The 23,468-nt window shown below is 38.2% G+C and overlaps 1 protein-coding gene across 7 annotated transcripts in view; it reads left to right on the top strand.

Annotated features, from left to right (window-relative positions):
• The window catches only part of SMYD3 (SET and MYND domain containing 3), a 406,076-nt gene that overhangs the window by 201,147 nt on the left and 181,461 nt on the right, over nucleotides 1–23,468 (top strand). The window contains exons 1-2 of one of the 7 annotated variants that reach the window (XM_065057921.1): nucleotides 5,909–5,940; nucleotides 7,027–7,154. The exons of the other annotated variants lie outside the window; for them this stretch is intronic. The gene's annotated coding sequence lies outside the window, so the exon portion shown is untranslated. Of the gene's footprint in view, nucleotides 1–5,908; nucleotides 5,941–7,026; nucleotides 7,155–23,468 lie in introns of those variants that run through there. 7 annotated transcript variants of the gene reach the window in all.

The following is a 23,468-nucleotide window of genomic DNA, read 5'->3' as shown; positions in this document are numbered from 1 at the left end:
TGCAGCTGAGCCAGTTCTAGCATTTGTGATTCTAAAGTCATGATCTGAAGTTCTCAGTTACAGCATTTCTGTATTTTGTATTTAATTTCAAAACTCTTGTGTATTTTGTGAGCATAAGTGAGATAGAGCAATGTGAAGGCATTGATGAAACAGAAAGATATTTCAGTGTAAAATAACAAGTTAGTCTTAAATGTATCAGGAGTAACAATAAGAGGGTGTAGGCAGAATACAGAAATACCAATAAACAAATTGATGACAGGCAATGAGTGACACAGGAGTTCAAATTAAGGAAAAGCATGGAAATACTGAAGGATATTTAAGAGGATTTTTTTCACACAGGAAAGCATTAAGGAAGATGTCAAAATAACAGTTTATTTTTCCAGTACTTAAAGATCGAAAGCATACAGTAAAAAACAACAGTGCTGATGGGAGATAACATAAAATGAACAACGGTTTGGAAAGGCACATACTGCCTAAAAAAGAAACAGAAACTGCCCTCTCAAAAACGGGCTGACTGATAATCAACCAATGTTTGCATCAAAGTCAGTCCCTGACAGTGATTGCAGTATTTCTAGGTTTTTACATTAAAAAAATCTTTGAACTAGATTGATCCATAAGGGTATTTATGCTGAATTAATGGAACTGCAGACTAGGTTATATGAGCCCCTGTTGTTTTGGTTTAGATCAGGTTTTGCCTAGCAAAGCTCAGCATTATTGTATTTTGTGTCACTGGGAGATTTTATTAATGTGCAAAGCTAAAAATAATGGTATATTTGCTGCATTTCAAATGTCACCTTTTAACACAAGCACAGACTTTCAAACTCACCGACCACTGAGCTTGTGAAATTCTTTATTGGGATGAACAACTTTTTCCGAAACATAGATTGGATAAATCCACACGAATTTGCCAGCTTCTGGGACAAAGCTTTCATCAATTTCTTGTAATGTAATTGTGCCTATGATCACATCTATTATTGTAGATGTTTCTAAGTATTTTTTTTGCGCTGGTAACATGAGCAAGTGTTTGATGTTTGGAGAAAGGCGTGTTTTTGAAAAGGAAATCTGGAGCTGCTGCATTGCCATACTGGGAAGGCTGAGAGCAAGGTGATCAGCCATGCTGCAGCTTTCATGTACCTGCTTTCATCTTGACACCAGGGACTTCCAACATCAAGGAGGAGAACTTGTTTATGGGGAAGAGATGCAGATTTCCTAAAGCTAATCAACTGAGTTTGTGTCTTTGGAAATAATTGTTGCAATACACGTGAGAACTTACCCAGATTAAGTCAGACGGAAATTGTGGTATTACTTAAAGATCTGTTGGCAGGAGCAGTTTCCCTGTCCAGGTTCCTATCTGAGTTTGAGCTCAAAATCTACAGTCCTTGGTGCAGCAAAACTTAGTTCATTATCTATTTGAGTAATAATTCTAGGATTTTGCCCCATAACTTCGAGATGTAAGGATTTTTAGAAAAGAACCAAAGTGTATTGTTATGGTAAGTGTTGTTCAGGTGTAATGAGAGTACACTGAGATCTACATTTAATTTACAAACATTTTTTGATTTTTAATACTATTGATCATGAAAGTCATTGGTTTAATATAAGTCTCTTAACCTGTTACCAGTGTCTGTATAACAGTTGATAACAGTTGTTCGCAGTTTATGGATGGAGAGAACAATGTGATTGTTGTTCTTTGGTAATAAATAAAGTTTTGACTCCTACTGGAACACTAATTCAGTGGATGCAAGTTCATTGATGTTTATTTTTTTATGGACCACTTAAATCCTGAGTTTATTATTATTATTTGTGGAAAATTACATTACAAGACAGTAGCAGAACCAGATTAAATGTTTTTAGTTGCAATGAAATATGCTGAAAAATGATGCTTTCTTTGAGCACCAGAAACTTGATCCAAATGCCATTTAAGAATCAATGGATGTTTGATTTCAATATGCTTTTGATTAGGCCACAGTGTATAACATATTTAAAGTCAGATGCATCTCAAACACCTTTGAAAGCTGGAACACTGTTTAGGAAGTGACCAAAATAAAAATTTGTAGGCAGTAACTTTTATTAGCATGTATTAAACTTAGATGTAGCCAAATAGATCAGTTATACCAAATATGGGGAGTGTTTTTGAAGCAGAAATACAATATCCTATCAAAGAAATAACATATACACATTACAGAAATATGTACACTAAAACAGAATTTAACCTTATGGTATTTATATTTGTTGTCCAATAGAATACATGCTTCTGTCTGGGCACAGGTGGGAGAAACCAGCTCATGGGATCTCTTCTGGGCTCAAAGGAGGATGTTAGCTTTAATAAGAGATTTTTGGTATAGCCCAAATGTTGCAGAATTCTCTTGAGATTACAGTAGAAGACAACAGAAATTCTGAAGAGTTCCAGGGATGCCCTTACCCTTTACAGGGAAAGCTGTTCTGCAGATGTATGTTATAGTGCAAACAGAAATGTCTCTTTTCACCTCAGTGGACATTGACATGGTTAATGTGATTAACAGGTATATATAAAAACCTGGAAGCTGGAGGTTCTCCTTTGTGAGTTCACAAATCGGTAGCAATGTGCGTTTGCTGTTCATAACGCACGGAAACATTTCTCGCAGATGACGAATTATAAGCTGTTGACTGGAAGGACATCCTTGAAACCTCATTCAGCTATGTCAGATGTTCATATGACGAGCTAGCCATTTGAGGAATTAACAGCTTCAAAAAGCAAACCAAGAACACCTACAGTCTGTGTGTTGTTTTTCCCTCTTTCTAAACCTGGTAAAAATATAACTTCTGCCAATTTCCTGGGGTTGGCAAAGGCTTTTCAACAGTTTTCTATAAGTCATTGAGAGTATTATATTTCTGCTTCCTGGAGGGAAATGTGCATGGTAGGATTCAAGCCAGTAATTTAAGTGATCCTCAGGGGCATGGCATCAGATTGCACTGTTGGTACCTTTTCGTATGAAGGCAACAACTATCACATAAATGGAATTGTTGGGTGAAGAAATTTTTAAGGACAAATCCTGGCCATGTTTCTGTGGCCAGTGTGCAAGAGGGAAGAACAGCACACGAGGTGCTATGAGAAGGCAGGTCTGGGAAGGCTGTGAAGCCAGATCAAGTCTACCTGATTGCTTGTGATGAGTAGGAGCAGATGCAGAACTGCAACCTTTCTGTTGGAGAAGACACGTAAGATTTCAAGAGTCTTGGTTCTTCCTTAAAGCGGTGCACCTTGGGGCAGAATTATATACAAATAGCCTGTAAGTAGCGGCCCTGTGCAAACACCAGAGATGAAACTCCTGGGAAATTACAGTTGTTTCCGGAGTTCATTTTAATTGGATGAGCTTTTCCTAGCAGCTTTTTCCTCTCTCCAGCTGGTTTGTGAGTTCAAATTTTTCGTGTTTCCTGAAGACTTGGCAGTGTGCATCGCTCCCTGTGTCAGGGACCGCAGGCCTGTGAGTCTGTGCCACCCAGGGTCTTCTCCATCACTTGTGGTCACCCGTGCAGGAGCAGGCATCAGCCTTGCTCTGCCCCTGGAGCCCCGGCCGCATGAGGCCGCGGGAAGATATTTGCCCAGGTTTGGGGTTGAGGGCAGAGTTTGTCCCAAAACAGCAAGGTTGAGCTCCTCAAGGTACATATTCTATTTCTTATGGTGAAATGTGTTTCTGAATACTAATTGCCATTTACAACTATTTAATGTCTGCTGAGGGACTTGGCTCGAGGGGAGCAAAATAAATTGATGGTAATACTTTCAAAAGAGTGCAAAGGCCACATTTCTACCATGTAATTGTTTCAATCGAGTACAAAGGCCACATTTTTTAGCATTTGGCTTGCTTTACATTAAACGTGCCCTCAAGTTCCATATTTATTTTTAATATATTTCTCCTACAGTTTCTCTTCCTCCACAGTGATTTTCCCTTGCTGAATAACATCCGCTCAGCTCTCCCTGTCCCAAAAAGAGCTGTCAGTCTTAAAGATTAAATTGGCATCATCCTTTTCCCAGCCCAGCTGTCCTTGGCTTCCTTCAAGTTCTTGTCAGTGAGATGAAAGTATAGTGAGCTTGTACCCAAATATTTTTAATCTCTACTATTGGTTTGGTTTTTTTTTGTTGGGTTTTTTTTTTTTTTTTTGGATAGTACTCGTCTATTGCAGTGGTCAAAATTATTTCTGGCATCCATGGAGATAATTATAATGTGTCATGATGTTGTGAATAGTGTATTGCATTAATCTCCTTATATCACCAGGGGAATTCTAGATATGAAAAAAACCTGTTTGGTTTATAGTCAGAAATCTGAAGATTGCCATTCTTCTATACTTTTCAGCATGAACGTTTAACAAACTTGACTTAAAAGGAGAACATACCTATGAGCCTCTTCTGGATTTATTTAGACTGCACGAGATATGTTTCAAATTTTGAGCTGAGATTACATGCATTTAACAAGAATTGTGGCAAAGCTCTCAGGGGGAATGTCTTGCCATTTTTAAGGCTGCACTGCTGCTTCTGTCTTCATCCCAGTGATTTTTGTTTATTTAACTTTCTTCCTAAAGTATACCTTTTTTCTGACAAGTTTTATTGTTCAGTTTTTAATTCTGTTTTACATCTTGAAAGCAAAAGGCTGTTGCCGTGGTGGATTGTAATGGATTCTATTTCTAAATGATCTTCTGGTCCACTTGTCAGTCTTCTTTGTTATGGAAGCTGCAAGGATGAATGCAGGGTGGGCTTATGGATTTAGGATTTGGGTATGGTGTATATGCTGTAAAAATGTGAATTTGGTTTTTATATATTTTAAAAGTTTGTGGCAACTTCATATACATTTTGTGATTTATGGGATAAATAACACAATATTTGGCATATCAGTGTCAAAGATGTTGCATTCCCAAGAGTATTCAGACAATTTTCTGCAAAGTTTGGGTTTAAATGAACAACCTGTTAACTCCGTTAACCTCAATCCTTTGTATCTCAAAGTAACACAAAATAGTGTCTACTGTAAAAAGATGTGGTGTCTGACTGTGGTACATATTTAGAACTGTTTAATTATAATATTTCACCAATGAAACATGGGTTGTTCCTTTATTTAGCTCATTGGTTGATATTTCTATTTCAAAGAACAGTAAACTCAGGAATTTATCTAATTTTAAGAAAATGCACTAACGATAGAGGGAGTCGAACTAGGTGACGTCTAGAGGCTCCTTCCAACCAACATTTCTATCATTGTTTGATTAAAGACACTGCTGTTAATCACTTACAACCTTGGAAATTGTTCACCTTTGGCAGAAGCAAAGATAGTAACAGAAGCTACGTTTATAGTTTTCAGAAGGAAAAAAGTTTTGAAAGAAAAATGAGGCCAAGACATGGCAATATGAGCTCCAGTAATTGTAGTGCTCTTGCCCAACTCTAAGTGAGCATGTACAGTGCCTTAGTAGAGTTTGCAAATAAATTTAAGTTGGGAAATTCTGCATAATATAAACAATATTGGTTCATGGTTCCTGTGAAGTTAGTTCGGAGAGGAATATGCTGGAGATTGTACCTCATAAGGAGCTTGCAGCCTGTGTTGCAGAGGCTCATCTTAAGTGGGACAGAAGCAATTCTGAGAGTCAGAGCAAACAGGTCTTTGTGCAAGACCTTTGTCTCAGTGGTCTCAGCATCACCTTGGGGACAGTGAAGATCAAGTCATACGGTGTTTTTGCTGAGATGGAGGTTTGCACAGCCCATCACAATATTCAACCTGGAGTTTGTAATTTATATTCCTTTTTTACTAAAACCTTGATTCACACCATTCTTCCATCTAACTCTTGCGTTTAAAGTAGGAATGATTAATCACTAAACCACCTAAACTGTATCTACTGTCCTTTGCAGTTTCTTGTACTTTTAAGTAAATCTGTTTGGTTTGTTTTGCAGGTAAGTAGCCCTTAGCACCTGTCCATCAACAATTTATGGTAAGTATATTTTGTACTTAGGAAAATCAAAGTTAAACTCATGTTTTGTTCTTTAGAGAGAATATACAAACTAGGAAGATAGTAATGCAACATGATTTGTTTCAGACATTAGTCTGTGCACAGAATCTTCACAGATGTTACGGCTTTACGAAGTTATTTTCTCCTCAAAGTATTATAAATCTGTTGCAGGAAGAAATAAATACAAATACTCAAGGCAATATTTCAAGGAAGTTGAACAACCGATGTTTACTTTAAATAAAATAAACAAATGAGGGTTTCTGTTTTAGTCTCAACTCCTTTCAGCTACAGTAATCTTGGAAGTTGTTTGTAACTAAATGAAAATCTCACACACAAATGCGGGACATAAACCTTGGTGTCCGTTTAGCTTTTTTTTTTTGCTACAGGATATTTCTCAGACTCTTCTGCTTATCCTGTCTTTGATTTGATGAAAATACTATTAATGCCTAGTGTTTATCTGTCTAGTTTAATTAATAGATCTCAGTGCATTTCCTAAAAGATGCCAGTGGCATCATCCTTATTGTTCTTCTGGGGAAAGAGTATGGTGAAAAAAATGTGTCCTAGGTCACTATCAAGGATCTGACAGGGCTCAACATCCTCTGTGGCTGCAGAAGTGTTCTAAAATAAATCTGATTCTTCTGATACATATATATCACTCGTCTCATTAGTTTAAAGCCTCAATATGGTACTTAGGTTGCTGTCCAAGCAAACTTCAATATTTGATTGTTAGTTTTTAGCTTTTTTTACTTCCTAGCCTCTCCAGAGACAGTTGTTATCCTGTTAATATACTGTGAAAAGTGTTACAGCTTTGCAGTGCAGTGTTTGGAATTTAATAAGTGTACATGGTACGTTTTTTTTCTTGTGTTAAGACTGATAGACTCTCAGCACTTGACACAGATGCAGTTTCAGCATTTGATCCTCTTAGAAAGTTACTGTATTTTTCTTCCTCGCGGTTTAAACTTTGTAGAATTTTTTTTTGTGATTGCTAGACTGCATAAAATTCTTCCCTTGCTTGTTCTTGCTGGTTTTGTTTTGTTTTTAAGATTTTCTCCTTTCTTCTCTTTGTAGGTCCCATATTTTGTCCCGGAGCATTTTTCTTTAAATTCTTATGGTTCTCTCCAACTGATCACACAACTCAGTCGTCCTTAGTCACAGAGGCTTTTTTCTTTCATCCTTACTGTACCTTGACAACAGCTGTAAGTTTATGATCTAGTCTATGTTTATTTTAAGCTCTAGTCATTCAAATGTGTTTGTTATGCCAGTGCCTTAATTAGCTGATTTTCTTTGACTATATTTTCTAATTTTCCCATGGCATCTTCTCCAGAGGTTTACTTCTGTTGCCTGCTTTCTGTCATCTTTTGTAAAATGTTTTGCCAAAGGATTGTTGCTCTACATCAACTGTCATTTTCTTCCCAAAGTTTTTTTTTAATACATATTGTGCATGCACGTGCAAAAGTGAAGTAAATGTGAAATTGGATTGAACACAGGCTGACAGAGAAATAAGATGCGTCTGCTAAATCTGTTTAGACCTCATGTTCTTCTGTTCTGGATATGAAGTTACATATTCTCTGTAGAGGTCAACTCTGAATTCGTTCTACCCTTTGAGACACCATGATCACCTTGCATCTCCATTTCATCTGTTGTGTGCCAAGGTGGTTACATCTCTGTGTTTCCATAATTTAATTTTTTGAGGGCAGTTTACAGGCCTGATGTGGTCAAATAATAAGGATGAATTAATTGGGTTTTTGTTTGTTTGTTTGTTTTTTAATTCTGCCTGGACAGGGGTGGGGAGGTGGATCTTGGACTTAGAGCTTTTTCTGGCAGAGAACTCAGCTCATGGCCCAGATGCAGGGAAGAGTTTCAATAGATGATTTCCCAGCTTTAGTGCCTGCAATTAAGAAGATCTAGATGAACATGCTGACCACACTTTGGCTATCCCAGTTCAAAGCATTTAGCAGTCTTTTTGGCTGAAAAGGTTACCTTCGAACAGCAGAGACAGGAAAAGCTAGCACTGGCACTAATTGAGTTGGACTCTCTTTTTTTAAGATACTTTTTTACATAACTGACTTTCAATATGTTTTCCTAAGATTGAACATATTTCCTGACATATTTTTCCACTTTCCAGCAGAAACAAATCGTATCGTATATTCAGGTCATACTGCAAAAGCAAATCTTAGGATGTTATGGACTAGGAAATTTGTAGCACATAGTTTTGCATATTGTTTCTGAGGCCGTAGAAATACGGAGACTTAACAACAGTTCAATTCAAATTCTGTTCCATGAATATGTTGTAAAGAGTAGCATTGGAGACTTTATTGAGTGTTTTAAGCAGAAAAAAAATAAAGGATGAAAGAGCCACCCTTATTAAAAATACCCATTGTGCCTCAATAATTATGAGTTTTATAGTTAAAGTAAGGAGTGAAACATGTGACAGGATTATGTATGAAAAATATATGCATCTCTTCAAAACAATATTCTTTATTCTTGAAGTGCTGAATACATTTTGCCATTTTTTCTCCAGCAGACTGGTCATTTAGACTGAGATAAAATAATATTTTTGAATTTTCTTCTACGTAAGAAGTTTCTTGTATCTTGAATTATATGTAATGTTATTGTTGCAAATGATCTCAGCTAAGGCAATGCTTTGCATGCATGAAAGTTCCTAGAAAAGTGACTAGTGAGTATGCCTATGTAGTTTATGAAAATATTTCTAGAGGTTTGCAGTTGAAAATATATTAATTCTTCAAAGAATCTAATGAAGATTTGTTCTCTCTAAAAGTGTTTTTTAACCTCCTATTCTGGATGAGCCTATTAATTAAAGATGGCATTAACAGAAAGATCACCCTCTATTAATCTGCGCACTGCGGTTTGGGGTGGGCACTGCTATGCACCTTTCTCAGGCTTCCTGACTCTGTGACGATATTGGGAAACTCTGTCGTCATTTCCATGGGCAGCAAGAAGCAGCCATGATCACTTGTTCCTTCATCATGAAATTTCATCTACCATTTGTCTTTGTTGTTTTTTCTTTGGTACCTGTTTTGCTGTTGTACTCTTTATTCTGAAACAATGTAAACTCTGGTCAGAAATTAGGCTTTACATTTTCCCAAGAGCATCATCAGCATTATAACAAGATACATGAAATGCTGAACATTAATGGAAATAATGGTCCTGTTTCCTTTGTCTCAGTAGTTGTATAGTACTTCGTTTTTACAGGCAGTCAAGATTAGGTCTCCTATTGGCTTTAGATGGCAGGGATTTACTCTCATATAGCACCAAAACCCATAAGCAAGTTGTGTCAATAGAAATAATTACACTGGATCCAGCACATCCCATTTCATGTCTTATCTAAGTAAAGCAGCTAGATTATGTATTTATTAAGATAGTAATAAAATACCAGTTCATCTCTGTGTGGCTCCATTTTAACACACAACTGTCACTATTTTAGAACTCTTTCACTATGGTAGTTTCATCAGTGAAGGAAAGAATACAAGCAGTGACTGTCTGAGAAACTTCTCTGCAGCTTTCTGCTCTCAATGAGTTACCCTGACACATTTATTTTTCATTCTTCTCAAAATTTTTTTGCTAGGTGCCTTGTTGGAATATGCAAGGTGAAAATTCAGGTGCTATCCTGGAAGTGTGAAAGGTGTACTCTCACTTTTGCTTAGGCTTTTTGCTAGTTGTGTTGGGTTATTGTTGCTGTGTTGGGTTATTGTTGCTGTGCCTTCATCATCTGATTACTTTGGAGAATGACATAAGTTTGTTGTGGGTTTTGATGATATTCCTCCCAGGCACTATGCAAAGCTTCAGCACCTTTCTGTATCCCAGATAAGCGTGTCTGAGTAACAACAGAATGACTCAGCTCATGAAATTGCCGAATGAAGTTCAGGCTGAGGAAGGATGTCGTGAAGTTGCTGATGCGACAAGTATAAGCCAATGCTGCAGTGTTAGGGATGCTGCTGGTAAACAAGAGAGAAAAACTTACTGGAAAAGACAAGGGTAAAGAAACAGAGGAGATGAGTGTGCTATATAAAACATTCATAGTCCATAACAAAGTCCAGCAAAGTGTGTTGTTTTTTTTTTTTCACTTGGTAGTGCTGAAGAAGGGTTAAAAATTTGCTCCTGGGCCATTATTATTCATATATGTGATGAAGTTCATAAGGATTTGATTGCAGTTGTAATAATTTCCTCATATAAATAACAATCTCAGACTTCTATACAAAGGCGGTTACTGTTATTACCCCAATTCTGTGTGTGGGGAAATGAGATGGTGAAGGGGTGAAATTATTTGTTTGAAGTGGCTCTGTAGATCCAAACAGACTGAGCAGCAGTTCCCAGATGTGCTTGAAGTCTCTGATCAGTGCTCAGTGTGTGCAATATCTGTAAACCAACATACACCAGTTTGTGGCTCTGTGGCATAGGATGGGCTCTGCATGGCGATGCTCACCCGGCCTCTGGGGGCTACCACCACTCTGGTGGCCACCTCAGCCTGCATAGTACCTGATCTGGGGAGGGGGAAGGCTGGGGGTGGACTCTTCTTGCCAGTTCTCCCAGAGGTGGCCAGTGTCATCCAGTTGCTACCAAAAGTTATGTGCAGTCATGGAAAGTTAATGTATAATCTCACTCTCTAATTGCAATGGTTTATATGAGCTACTGTGATGTCCAGATTTTGCTGAGTGGCAGTATTGTCAGTAAGTTGTCCCTCATCATTTTGTAGGTATCAATATGTTCTTTTCGTGTTCTTTGACAGTGCTTATTATCTAATTTATTTTAAATAGTTTGTGCCATTTCAGTAAATACCAGTTCTGATTTGAAAAGCATTTTCACAGGTGCTTCACTACATTTGTATTCAAGAGACATGTACTGCTTTTGAATCCATAGGATCTAATCACACGCATACATCATACGGATGTGCAGTTACTCTCAGAAGCAGATGTTTCCACCCACGTACAGATGGATTTCTGTAAGATGAAGTAGAGACTTCTCTTCAGAGGAAACTATTGTTGCTGTCAAATTCTTTGGTCTTGTCACTTTCCTCCATCTTCCCTAAGCTTTAGGTTTAGTTCCAAAGTGTGCAAATGAATTCCAGGTGGAGGGAAAGGTGGTAAAACATCTCCAGGAAGCCTTTGTAACTTTGCATCAAGGACATGAGCCAAGGGTTTCCTTCTGTCAAAACTGCTGGGAACTAGACAATGTGTGTGGTGCTTGCCAGAGAAGCCTCAAGCTCTGCTTCGCGATGCAGCTGGTAGACTCTAGACTCAGACTATGTCCATTGCTTGGTGCTGGGTTTTCCATTAGTTACCAGATCTACTTTCAAACCTTCAGACTGGTTATTTTCTAAACTTCGGAGGGAGGTCAGACACTGTTAGGATGGGCGTGTGGAGGGTGAAGGTGAAGCAGGGATATAGGGAATGCTTTACAGCATTTCCTGTTAGACCTGCCAACCCCTTTTGCTGTCTCCGTGTCCATTATCTTGGTTTCTCAGCTGCATTCTCCCTCGTGTCCAGTAGATGGTAATGATGTGTTAAAAACGCTGCTTCATCCCTATTTTGATCGGAGGAAATACTGGATCCACAGTCATGATGTGCTAGGTTCCCAAGGACTATATACCACTGATTCATTTTTACTTTTTATTTTTTTTTTTTTTATTTTTTCTTTTCATTACTCATAAGTTAACCAAGCTGCTGTGATAGCAAGGTCTTGGTCTGTATTGCTCATTCATAATATTTTGGCTTAAACCTTGTTAATCACTTTCTCAGATGTCACTGATTCTGTATTATCTGTAGTATTATATGTAGAACTCTTATGTAATACTACGATAGAGGAGGATGTGCCACATGATTTAATGACCACTTCCAGACCTGAAATTTTATTAATCTCCCTTATATGGTATATGGAATAGAAAATCAGGACTTCATACACTACAAAGGAAGAAAGGGAGTTGTTGTTGGTTTGTTTGTTGTTTTGTTGTTGTTGTTGTTGTGGGGGTTTTGGGGGTTCTTTTTGTTTGTTTGTTTGTGGGGTTTTTTTGTTTGTTTGTTTGAATTAAAACTTCCAGATACATTTCTTCTGCTTTCACAAGCTCATGCTCAACGGCTTTTGGTAACTGGAAAAAGCATTTTATTTCATTTAATAGCTTGCTAGGGACAAACACTGTATTTATGTGGCATATCTACTACTTTAGTGAGACCATAAACAAGCTGCTATTGGGAATGGCTTCTAATATCTGGTTTCTGTGTAAGTATCCAAAAATACCTGAATTTTGGAAATGATGGGGTTTTTTAGGTGCTACTTAACTATGTGGAAATCTGGCTCTGTTTGGCAAGGCTTGTCTATATACCAAAGTTTCCATTTTCTAGACACACTAACGAGTAAAAAAATGAATAAAAATAGACCTACTAAATAGATAGATAAATAGCATTGAGTACAGTGAGAACATTTTTTAAAGATGAAAAAGTATTGCTCCCTGGCATTTCTGTCCATCTGTTTATGTAGGCTTTTCTGTACATTCTAACAGCACAATGCCTGAGCAAGTAATTTAATATAAAATCAGAATTATATGTTCACTGGATTCTGATACCTAATTTAATGGTTATGTTCTTGTCCTGTAAAAGATATTTATTAAGACACCTATATGTACGTACTGTTATTAAAGATAACAATTTTTGGCTCCATCAACTGCTAGGATTTTTTGCAAAGCTGTTGATTTTGTTTTTGAAATGCAGCTCTTTTTAAAGCTATTTTGAAAGGAGGTCCAGTCACCATTAATTCCTGTGTAAATTAAGCATAATCACTTGGAGAAGAGACCCTTTATTTAGTGAGTTTAAAGCTCATTATACAGTTTTGTAGGGGGAAAATTACCATGCCTGTAAATTAGCTGCATTTCCTAATGAAAAAACTTGGCAATTTTTTTCAGCCTCCTTTGATAGGAGTAAGAATTATACTGGCATTGGAAAGTAAAATCACGCTATTCCTGCTGGCAGTTTTCCCAGTTCTAGAAGAAATTATAACTGTGAACACATTTTGATTCAGATTCATCTCAACATGTAACAAAATCATCTTTTGTCATGGTGTTTTTTCAGCTCCTCTTTTCCACCTCTTTTATTAGAGCCTAAAGCCAGCTCCACCATCCTTATTTGTGGTTTATAACACAAATTCTCTGAGGGCATGTGGCTTTCTCAAACAATAAAGCATCACTACACTCCTCATTCTTGAGGACACACAATTACACATGTGAATCTTGTTCCAAGGGATGGAACAGCAAAACTCACCATGTTAATTTTCCACAAAAATCAGGCTTCCATTCTCCCATCAGGATTATAAAGACAAGCGTATTTACCAGAGATGTCTGTGCTTATCTAGCTTTACCCTGACATACAGTTGTAGATGGCAGCAAATAGACGGCATTATAAGTGCTTTGGCTGCAGCTACCAGCAACAGGAGTGGCAAAATGCAAAGTAATTGGTCTTGAGCAGACTGTCCATTACAACCAGGAGCACCCTCATGTGCAAATTAACAAGATGAGCTGGTACCTGTAGCTCTGCGATGCCTACACAACTGTCTGCAAAACCAGGTGTCATGACTTAGCTTCAGCAGCTAAAAGCAGAGATCCATGGACCTGCTGTGAAATTGAAAATAACATTAAGAACACCCAAAGTAATTGCCTTTTCCTGAAATTGGTCACATTTTGTAATATGGATATTAACCATACATACTTATAGAGTGTGGTTCATTTTTTTCTCTCATTTCAGAAAGGTATAAATACATTTAGTGGTATATGGATTAGTACCCTCAAAGTTTCTTTTTTCTGTTCCTGCTTGGGTCAAACAGTGTTTGTTCCATGGTAACAGCAAGATGCAATGTTTCTTGAAGTCCTTTGCAGTGTATTAAAATCAGTGAAAGATTAAATGGGTTTCTGTTACATTTAATCAATATGAAACTTTACATTATCAATGCGAATGGTATTCCTTCAGCAGTTACTAGCTGCTATAGAAAACTCTGCGGCTGGCCAGTGTTTCTGGGTCAAATTGTTGCAGGAGGTCAGTAATTCTGCTTTCAGACTTGCTCATGGTCCAGCACAGAAAAGCAAAGCCATTTCTCAAATACTGATTCCACTGATTTCTCTGTAGTGTCCCATTTAAAACATTGGGCTGTCCGTACTTGTCAGCTGGGTGAAAAATTATATTTTTATTTCGGGTGGTATCAGAACGTAGTTTCCTGGAGTCAGTCTACATAGGTCTGAATTTGCAGTACTTCTGTGCACACTGCCGCAGATCTTCAGTACCCAATGGCAGATGCTCGTCAGTTCTCAAAGGTGAAGTATTTTTACTTAGCATTTTCAGCATCTGAAAGCAAACCCCTCAGATAGTGACAATACCGAAATTCAGTTTGGAAATGTGGTGAAAATATAATAATCTGAATTTCCTAAAGCACCCACTTCTGGGGAAAAAAAAAAAAAAAAGAAAAAAGATAGAAATATTTATTTTTGTCAAAGTTGAAGTTTTTTGGTTTGATTTCAGCCCTGACGTATTTTATCTTTTATAAATTAAAAATGGAAATAAGGTTGGCTGTTATACAGAACCAACAATTAATATTAACAAAGCAATAGGATGAAGGGGAGGGAAGGAAAAAGAAAAATAAGCAAATTCGAGGTGAAGGGCACATTACTTCACCTCTACTCTGATAATTAGAGACAAAAAATTAATAGTTGCCATAAAGTATTTTAAATATGAGAGTCACTTATTAGGTTCTTCGAGAGTGTAATTAATCACTTGCAACCGCATATGTTCTTTGTGTAGTGGTGTACAGTACTAGCATTTCATTAGAAACCAGTTCAATAATAATGGGTCACTCAAACTGTCATTTCTCTGGAGAAAGCTGGGAGGCTGAACGTGTGCTGCTTCACCTCTCGTCTGCTGTGGCAGCACGCCAAGTCGGGTGGGAGAGGAGTGATAGGAACTGAGCCCCCGGGGTTGTGTTTCAGAACCCCCCTTGTTCTGGGTGAAAATTCTGGTGTGAGCCCCGCGAGGGATAGTTGACAGGCAGGGTGCTGGCAAACACACAAGGCGGTGTTGGATGGGCAGATGCCAGCGAGTCCTTTGGCCAGGCTGGCCCAGGTTCCCTCACCATCCTCCTGGGACCCTGACCTTCCTCTCAAGCAGTGCAGGGGACAGTGTCCCTGGTGGGTGTCACTGCCACTGGAGCACCTGCCTGTGGCCCATAAGGGACTGTCCACATGCACACTGACACCAGACTGACCCTCGTGTCAGTGCGTGACCCGTTCTTGTTTTTTCATCTGGTAATGGATGTGCCAGTGACCCTGTGGTCATGCGGAGGTGGAAATGCCACCACTGGAGCTGTTTGGGGATGTTTGTTTGATCTTACTCTGTAACTAGATGCCAAGTTAGATGAAGTCTTCAGGCTGGAACACTGTTAGGACACTGAATTTCCATACTGCCAGCATTGGCTGCAGCACAAAATTATCATAATCTTGCCTTTCATAGACTTCTGATCAACATGTCATAGTCAAATTGCTACCCAAAGGAAGTCCCATGGTTATGTGGAATTATTTCATTAACAATAGAAAATAACTGCAAGTAATATATTGCTCTTATGACAGAGTGTTTTGGCTGCAACAACATTGGGTTTTTTTTTTAGCAACAGTAATGGGTTAGATACTCATGGCTCTGGTGCTGCCCTAGTGCCCTAACTGGTTTGCACTGACAGTGAAGTTAAGAAAAAGGTAGACAACGTACTGGAGATGCTTTGGTTGTTGCTTAGTTTTATTAATCTCTCAGAGGACAAGATAAACTCAGGGGGCCAGATTTCCCTAGTATGTTCCATATTACTCCTGAGGAACAGGATGAAATGTAAACAAGGGCCCAGAAGTACCTATGATGCCCACTGGGTTTTGGGAACTGAGAAACATTTTGGCAATGCACAGTGTACAGGAGGCCCAGGTGTTGCTGTTTTTTCTGAGTCCTAACAGAAGGTTGGGAACCGCTATACACGTTAATCATTGCATCCTCATGGGGTTTAAGGTGTCCTCTCATGAAGTATGCAGTAAATGATGGACATCTTTCCATGCAGCTGAAGGAACCTGAACCCCTGTCCTGCACCATCTTATACTTGTGACTTACTTCCCTTTTGAAATACATCTCATTGGTGTCACAAGAAAACACATTAGTATGCTGGAATCATGCTTGGAGTAAGTGAAGAACAACCTATGTTGTGTAGTCACACCCTATTATTTTATATTTTACTTCGAGAAGAATCTTTTGCAATTAGCTTGTCGTTGAAGTCTACAAAACACAAACACAGGAAGCAGAGTGGTTTCAATAGGGAGATGACCTGTCAGTAGCTGATCAAGGATTTTTTTAAAATCTTAAATATGATTTAATGCTCTGTGAAAAGAATTAAGAATCCCATTTTACACTGAAGCATGCAGTTAATGTGCATATAAAAATGTCAGCATTTTTATTGACAGTTATAAATTCACAGCTGCTGGTGGTGATTTTTTTTTTTAAAAGAATGCTTCCCTTTCCCCAGCTCTTTGCAGACCATTGTCATAGTTTGCTATTAGCTAAGGCAGAACCTTATTTAGCAGAAATGCATATGACTTCAATTTCACTGTATACATCAGGAAAAAAGAAAATCAATGTGGAGCCCAGGCTCAGTCTGCTGATGCCAGAGATGACTATCTGTAGAATACAGAAAGAAAACCAGGCTCAGGTTAGTTTTTTATTACAGTTTGGATGTTAAAAATGTCAGAAAGAGGCTATTGCTGGCAAGAGCTGTTATGACTGTTATCTTTTGTTCAAATTTGGGGTTAATCCTAGAGACTGTCAGTGTGCATATTGAATATTTTAAGTACTTAGTATTAATTTCTTTTTAAGTTAATTGGTGGAAGGATGAGTATTAAGAAACAAGACGTGCATTTGCAGTTTCACGTTTGCATTATATATCCATTGTGTATATGTGCAGATGATTGCCACATACCCAGGGATTTATGTGGATGTATATGTAAATATGTGCACGTATGTATACCTAAATCTGACCTTCTAGTCTATTTATGTGTAAGAATGTGGGTCTGAATGACTCTTTAAAACATGAATGAATATTTATCATTCTTGTTGTGATATTTTTATGACATGTAATCTTCAAGAATATAAAGAGGTGAAGATAATTTTTATCTTCAAACAAGAATTTTGAAGAAAAGACAGTGCTCAGCTTGCAGAGCTGGGGCCTGTTAAAGCTTCGCAGGTGGGGTCTCTGTGTGTTTCATTGCAAACACAACTACAGCCCTGGCAAGAGTGGCCTAAAGCTGATAAGAGTCCTCTCTAGCCAGAGAAACACAGTGGAAAACAATGGAGATACAAAGGGAAGGTTTGTGAGATGCTTTTAATTTTGGGTCTAGGTGCAGCTTCTGTTGAATTGGCTGTCACTGAGAGGTATCCTCATAAATGATGTTCTTTAAGCTGGTTAAAAAAAAACAAGGAACAGATTTTGTGATTTTTTAAAAAAATCTTGAAAGTTGTTGTTTCATTGGATTCAAAATAGACTTGTTTACTTTTTCTGTAACACTTCCCATGATGTTTTTTACAGAAATGTCTTTGAAATAATGTCTCAGATGTGCATCTTGGCCAAAAATATACTTCTTAGTAAGAAATCATGCTTGATGGTGAATAAGAATCTTCAGTAAAACATATGGAACTTTTGGAAAAGTGGAAAGGTAGCAGTTCTGCTTTTGAAAACAGAAAGGCTTCTTTAATGCAGGTTTTTTTTTTCTATCCCCACTGAAGTTTTTATTTTGACCTGAGAAAAATTGCATTGACTGGTCTTTCCATGATAGCATGAAGATGTTCTTTATGAGTCTACATCAAGAAGAAGCTGAAGCTTCCCAATTATTTCTACCAACTGTTATATTTAACAAAATAAATAATAGTCTCATAGACCTTGGTAATATTATTTCCAATGGCTGAATTTGATATTGTGCTTGTGGGATTAGGGTCTGCAAGTCTCATATACTAACTTTCCTGAATATTTTTGTTTATAATTATTATTTTTTAATTCTGAAGCATTACCTACAGCTGCCAGTAGACTTTGTAAAGTAACTAAAATCAGTAATTAATTCCAGGGGAACTTTGAGCTATTCCTTGCCCAAACTCATTCTGTGATTAAAAAAAAAAATCTCGGGTTTTCAGAGATGTCAGTTCAGCATATTTGAGCAGTAAATTTGCCTGAATCTCCAAATATGCATAAATGTGCATAACTCAGCTTGGGAACCCAGGTCTGACTTGGAGCTCGGGACATTCTGGTTCTGGACTCTGTCCTGACGATCTTCCTGGCTGACCCTGATTTGTTCCTCTGATCTCTGAAGTACCCTAGGATCCATGTAAAATGTATGTATATTATTGTTTGCTTCCTATGGAAAATTATCCCATAAAAATGCTGTAGTTTGCCATAGTGCTTCAGATTTTAAGATAAGTCTAAGATATTACATACTTCATGTTACTCATGTTTCTTTTGAAAGAGAAAATATTTTATTTTTGAAGGCAATTGATTTTTAAACTTCTTTTAGAAAGGTTAATTTTTTTTTCATAAAGTTCTTTTATCCAAGCACTGTCTTAGAGGTAATAAGAGATTTTCTCATTCTTTCAAAAATATTGCGCCTGTATGAAATGTAACCTCTGAGAAGCCAGGCTATTACTTCATTATTAAATATGCAGGATATGTGTGATGGAGAAAAGAAATGCAAATACCTTTGTCACAAGCTATGTGAGGTGGTTTTTTTGTACCTAATAATCTATGGTCCTTTCCCAAAGATGACTGTTAAATTCTAAGTGAGCTACACTTAATTTAAATAGAGTGATTCAAATTTAAATAGCAAACTTTTTTTCTTTTTCTAATTTTAATGATGATTCAGCCTTAGAAACTGAGGATTTGCTTCTTTTTTTTTTTTTTTCTTTTTGCTGAACTAATTAGATTGCTTCTGTCAGGAGTAGTGTGGCCAGCAGGACTAGAGAAGTGATTGTGCCACTGTACTCGGCACTGGTGAGGCCACAACTTGAATCCTGTGTTCCGTTCTGGGCGCCTCATCATAAGAAGGACATTGAGGTGCTGGGGAGAGTGCAGAGGAGGGTGACAAAGCTGGTGAGGGGCCTGGAGCACAAGTTTGATGAGAAGCGGCTGATGGAACTGGGGCTGTTTAGCCAGGAGAAAAGGAGGCTGAGGGGAGACCTTATTGCTGTCTACAACTACCTGAAAGGAGACTGTAGCATGGAGGTGGTTGTACTTCTCCCAAGTAGCAAGTGATAGGACAAGAGGAAATGGCCTCAGATTGCACCAGGGGAGGTTTAGATTGGATATTATGAAATAATTCTTCACCAAAAGAGTTGTCAGGCATTGGAACAGGCTGCCCAGGGAAGTGGTGGAGTCACCATCCCTGGAAGTGTTTAAAAGGCATTTAGACGAGGCTCTTAGGGACATGGTTTAGTGCTAGAGTTAGGTTATGGTTGGACTTGATGATTCTGAGGGTCTCTTCCAAACAAAATGATTCTATGATCTAATATTAATCTCTGTCTCTGTTGTCTTTAATCAGGTTTCTCTGGCTAGATAGCACTCTTAATTCAGTTCTGTAACTTCCAAACTGTAATTGTGTTTATGTATTGTAGGCTTTTATGGTAATACTTGGGCTTGCTTGTTTTCATGAACCTCAACATTTCCCTCGTAACCTTTTGAATGGGTTTTGATTCCCCTGGTGATCATAAGATAGCAGGGGAAACCGCTGCAGTAACATGTACAGCAGTTTTATAGTACTGCTGCACATGAGAACAAAATGTATCATGTTCTTCACAAGCTGCTGTTAGGGGTTTGATCTTTAGGAGAGACTTGTTTCATGCATCTATTTTCATTCTCTATTTCAGAGCTGACAGTTTGGGGTGAGTTTCATAAGATTTCAGTCTTGCCTCTTTACCTATTAGGTAGGTACAGCTCCATCCCTGCAGGATGAGTTATGAGCACATGTGCATCAGCTAGCAAATGAATCAAGCCTCGGTCTAATCTGCTCTCTCTGCACTCCCAACAAATCTTCCATCCCTAGTTTGATGAGCAAATAGATGGATATTTTGGAAAACCAATGCCTTAATGTGTTTCTGCCCCCTGCCCAGGCTGTGGGGGGCTCTCCAGAGCCCTGGGGAGGTGAGCCCACATTTTCCTCTGCTCTGCCCTGACAACAATTTGCCTCAGAGTATATAAGTTTCTCTCCCTGAGGGGGTCCCTGTTGGCACCAGTACCAAGGAGCTGGCACTTTTTCCACAATGCATCTGAACACAAGCCTTGGAGCCCTTGAAAATACTGAGCACCTTTCTGGGTATTTTAAGTACTGTGATTCATGCCGAGCACTTGATGCCCCTGAAGCCTTGTCTTTTGACATGCTCAATTACTTATATAGAGCCATTTTTATTAATACTGTAAATGAACCATTTTTAAAAGACAGTTGTCAAATGGGATCGTTGCTGTGAGGCTCAATGATTTCAAGGGGCTAAAGAGTAGAACGCTTTTCCTCTGTTCTTTTTTCCTTCATTCACGTTGTTATCTGCGTTTAATGTTTCCAAAGTTTTTTAACCCAGTGAATCAGCAGTTCATGGTTTTTAATCCTTTTTTTGAGAAACTCTAATTGTTACCACAGGGAGTGGATTTGGGCTGAACTTTTAAAATGAGTTTTAGAAGCCAATCAATTTCTATTGTAGCATTTTAAAATGATGCACCATGAAACTTTTCTACCATCAAAGAATATTTAATTTCATTGCTCCTTGTTGTCTCCCATAAAACAAAGGCTAACTCTAAGCAATATTTCAAGTATTTAGATATTCAAATGTTAAACCATTTTTTAATAGTTTTCCATTAATAATTTTGGCTAGACAGTAGCAATTTAATTTAAATTAACCATTATGCTACAAAAAAAGTTTTTATGATGTGCTTTGCTTATGAAGTCAGATGTTTATTTTAATATCAAAGCAGGAGTGGTTTTGTACCTAGTAACATTTGTTTGGGTTAGATCAAGCACTAAGTTCAAAATGGCAAACAACTATTTGAAGTGGGTAAAGGATAAACATTCATGTATTGCCTAAGACACATGCCTGTGATTTGCTGCAAAGAGATTTCCTTTGCTGCTGTAAGACAATTTTACTTTCACTAATTAAGGATCAGAGCAAAGCATTTACATCAAAGCCTATTATTCAAACTTCAGTTTATTGATGGCAACACACTTGCTGAATTTGCAAGCAAGCACCTTTACCCAGTTACAGCGTGAAGTGTGAAGTATGTAGTGTGCTTACGTGTTGGGATGAATCCGGAATATTCTCAACCTTTCAGCTTTTCTCTACGGCGTGGGGATTTGTTGCTCTTGTTGGTTTTCTTCATTTCCTGTGCCACAATGTTTTCTAAATAAGTGCTGGTTGACTTCTTCATTTGTGATTTTCTACTTCAAAGCTAGGGTGTTTGCTGATCCATCAAACAGATATAAACATTTTTTTCCTGGACGACCTCAGTTAGGATGTCCTCCCTTTGCCTGACTTTAGGACCTGACAGCAGGCTTGCTGACCACCTTGGGTGGCCCTCAGGAAGAACCCTGGCAGACCATGTGGCGCGCCATGTCTGTGGCACCAACAGTTGCATCTTCAAACAATACCTTACACGTATTTGCAAACTGTACCAGTTTGTTAACCAGCAGCAGGCTAACAAAGCAGTGGTGACTCCCAGCTCCAGAGGAATGCAGGAGAAGCTGGGGATGGGAGGTCCAGGCTGGGGAGCAGACACCCTTGAGCCTGGGCAATGGGGACCACCAGCAAGGTGCCGGGGTGGGCACTCGTTCCTCAACCTTCTCCCAGCTCCGAGGCCATGAGGATTGCAATAAGTTGTTACGTTGTGTGAGGTGACTTGGTGACGGGCTTTCTGCTGCTTTTCTCCAAGCTTCTCCCGTTCATCTTTACAAAGCCCATAAAAAGCAGTCTGTAACTGGCACCTTTTTAGAGATGAAGTCTATCACTTGTTTCTCTCTTGAATAATGACACACATCGTTACCTGGTTAGAGATTTAAGGAAGAAGCTACCTTTTAAGAAATAAACTTTGTCAGTGATGAGAATTCCATTGGACAAAGTGGTGTTTAATGTCCTACATTTCCCAGATTACAGGTCCCCTTTTTTGTATGTAACAGTTTGGCACAAATTCGCTATTGCATTCTGAACAAATACGGTGATTATGATGAGAATTAGGACATTATTTTAGGAGGTGATGCTGTCCGGCAATAGCATTTTCAGTGCTCTTGCAAATTTCACTTGGTTACGCTTAATGTTCAGTTTGTGATACTAGTGAATGTATAACAACCCAGCTCTTCTGGAAAATAAAAATGTTTGTGCAGGAATAGAAAAAACAAGAAAGACAGAAAGAAGAAAATTAACATTATGCCATTGGTGTGGTAAATGATTTCCAGACCAGGCAGATGCACTCATTATCATGTTAAAGAACAGCTTTTGCACAAAGTAGACCTTTCTCAAAGGACCTTTCCTACTTTGTCTGTGTCCCTCATGAACAGAGGATCTCCTGGGGCTGCCTCACCACTTGCTTCCCTTGCTCTTCTCCTAATGCAGTTCAGTGTGCAACTTGTTTTGTTTGCAGTGAACATTCATTTTTGCAGTCTGGTGTCTACTGTAACATCACACACCTTTTCTTAAGGGCTGCTGCTTCTTAATGTATTTCCCAGCCTGTACCAGTGTAGGGAGTTAGTCTTCTCCAGTTGGAGAATTCTGCATTTTTCTTATTGAAGGTCATGACAGTTCTGTTGGTCAATCTTTAAATTTATTGAACTCCTGAACTGAAGCTCTGGCATTGACTATGTCAGCTACTCTCCCTAGCTCTGTGCCATCTGAAAGTTTGCCAAGTCTATTAACCTCCTATCAGAGTGGAGGTCATTCTATAAAAGCCTACTGATAAAGCCCATCCTGTTATTTTTATTTCAATAGCCTTCTAAGATTGTCAGCAATGCTTTTAGGAGGGAAAACCTCCATTATATGTAACATTATACTCCTGCTTTTCTAAAGAGAATGAAGGATTTGATTAGCAGAATTTGGTATTTTATTTCTTATGCGGAGATTATATAGATATATTTAGGGCATTTAATAATATTTTTCTTTTTATTTTTCCCAAGCATATTTTGTGTTATCTCTATTTCACTGGCTAATATGAACACCCTACTGTCTCTAAATTTATATATAATTTATTGTGGTTTTGAACAAGTAATGTTTGGCTTGTGACAAAGCCATGTGAGGTATGTTAAGAAAGTATTTTCAGGTTAAACTCTAAGACTCTTCTAGGGAGAAATGCTAGCATCACATTTAGCCTGCTAAAATCAGAGATCTTAATTAGTTTCCACATAATTTGTGTGAGTTTGCATTATTTCAGGTACTATTTGACAATTTTAATCTGAGTAAGAAACACTGGCTGAATTTCTTTAA

The sequence above is a fragment of the Columba livia genome, chromosome 3 (assembly GCF_036013475.1).
Source record: "Columba livia isolate bColLiv1 breed racing homer chromosome 3, bColLiv1.pat.W.v2, whole genome shotgun sequence".
In the NCBI taxonomy this organism is placed as follows: domain Eukaryota; kingdom Metazoa; phylum Chordata; class Aves; order Columbiformes; family Columbidae; genus Columba; species Columba livia.
Note: the sequence above shows the minus strand (reverse complement) of the source record. Positions and strands in the feature narration are given on the sequence as shown.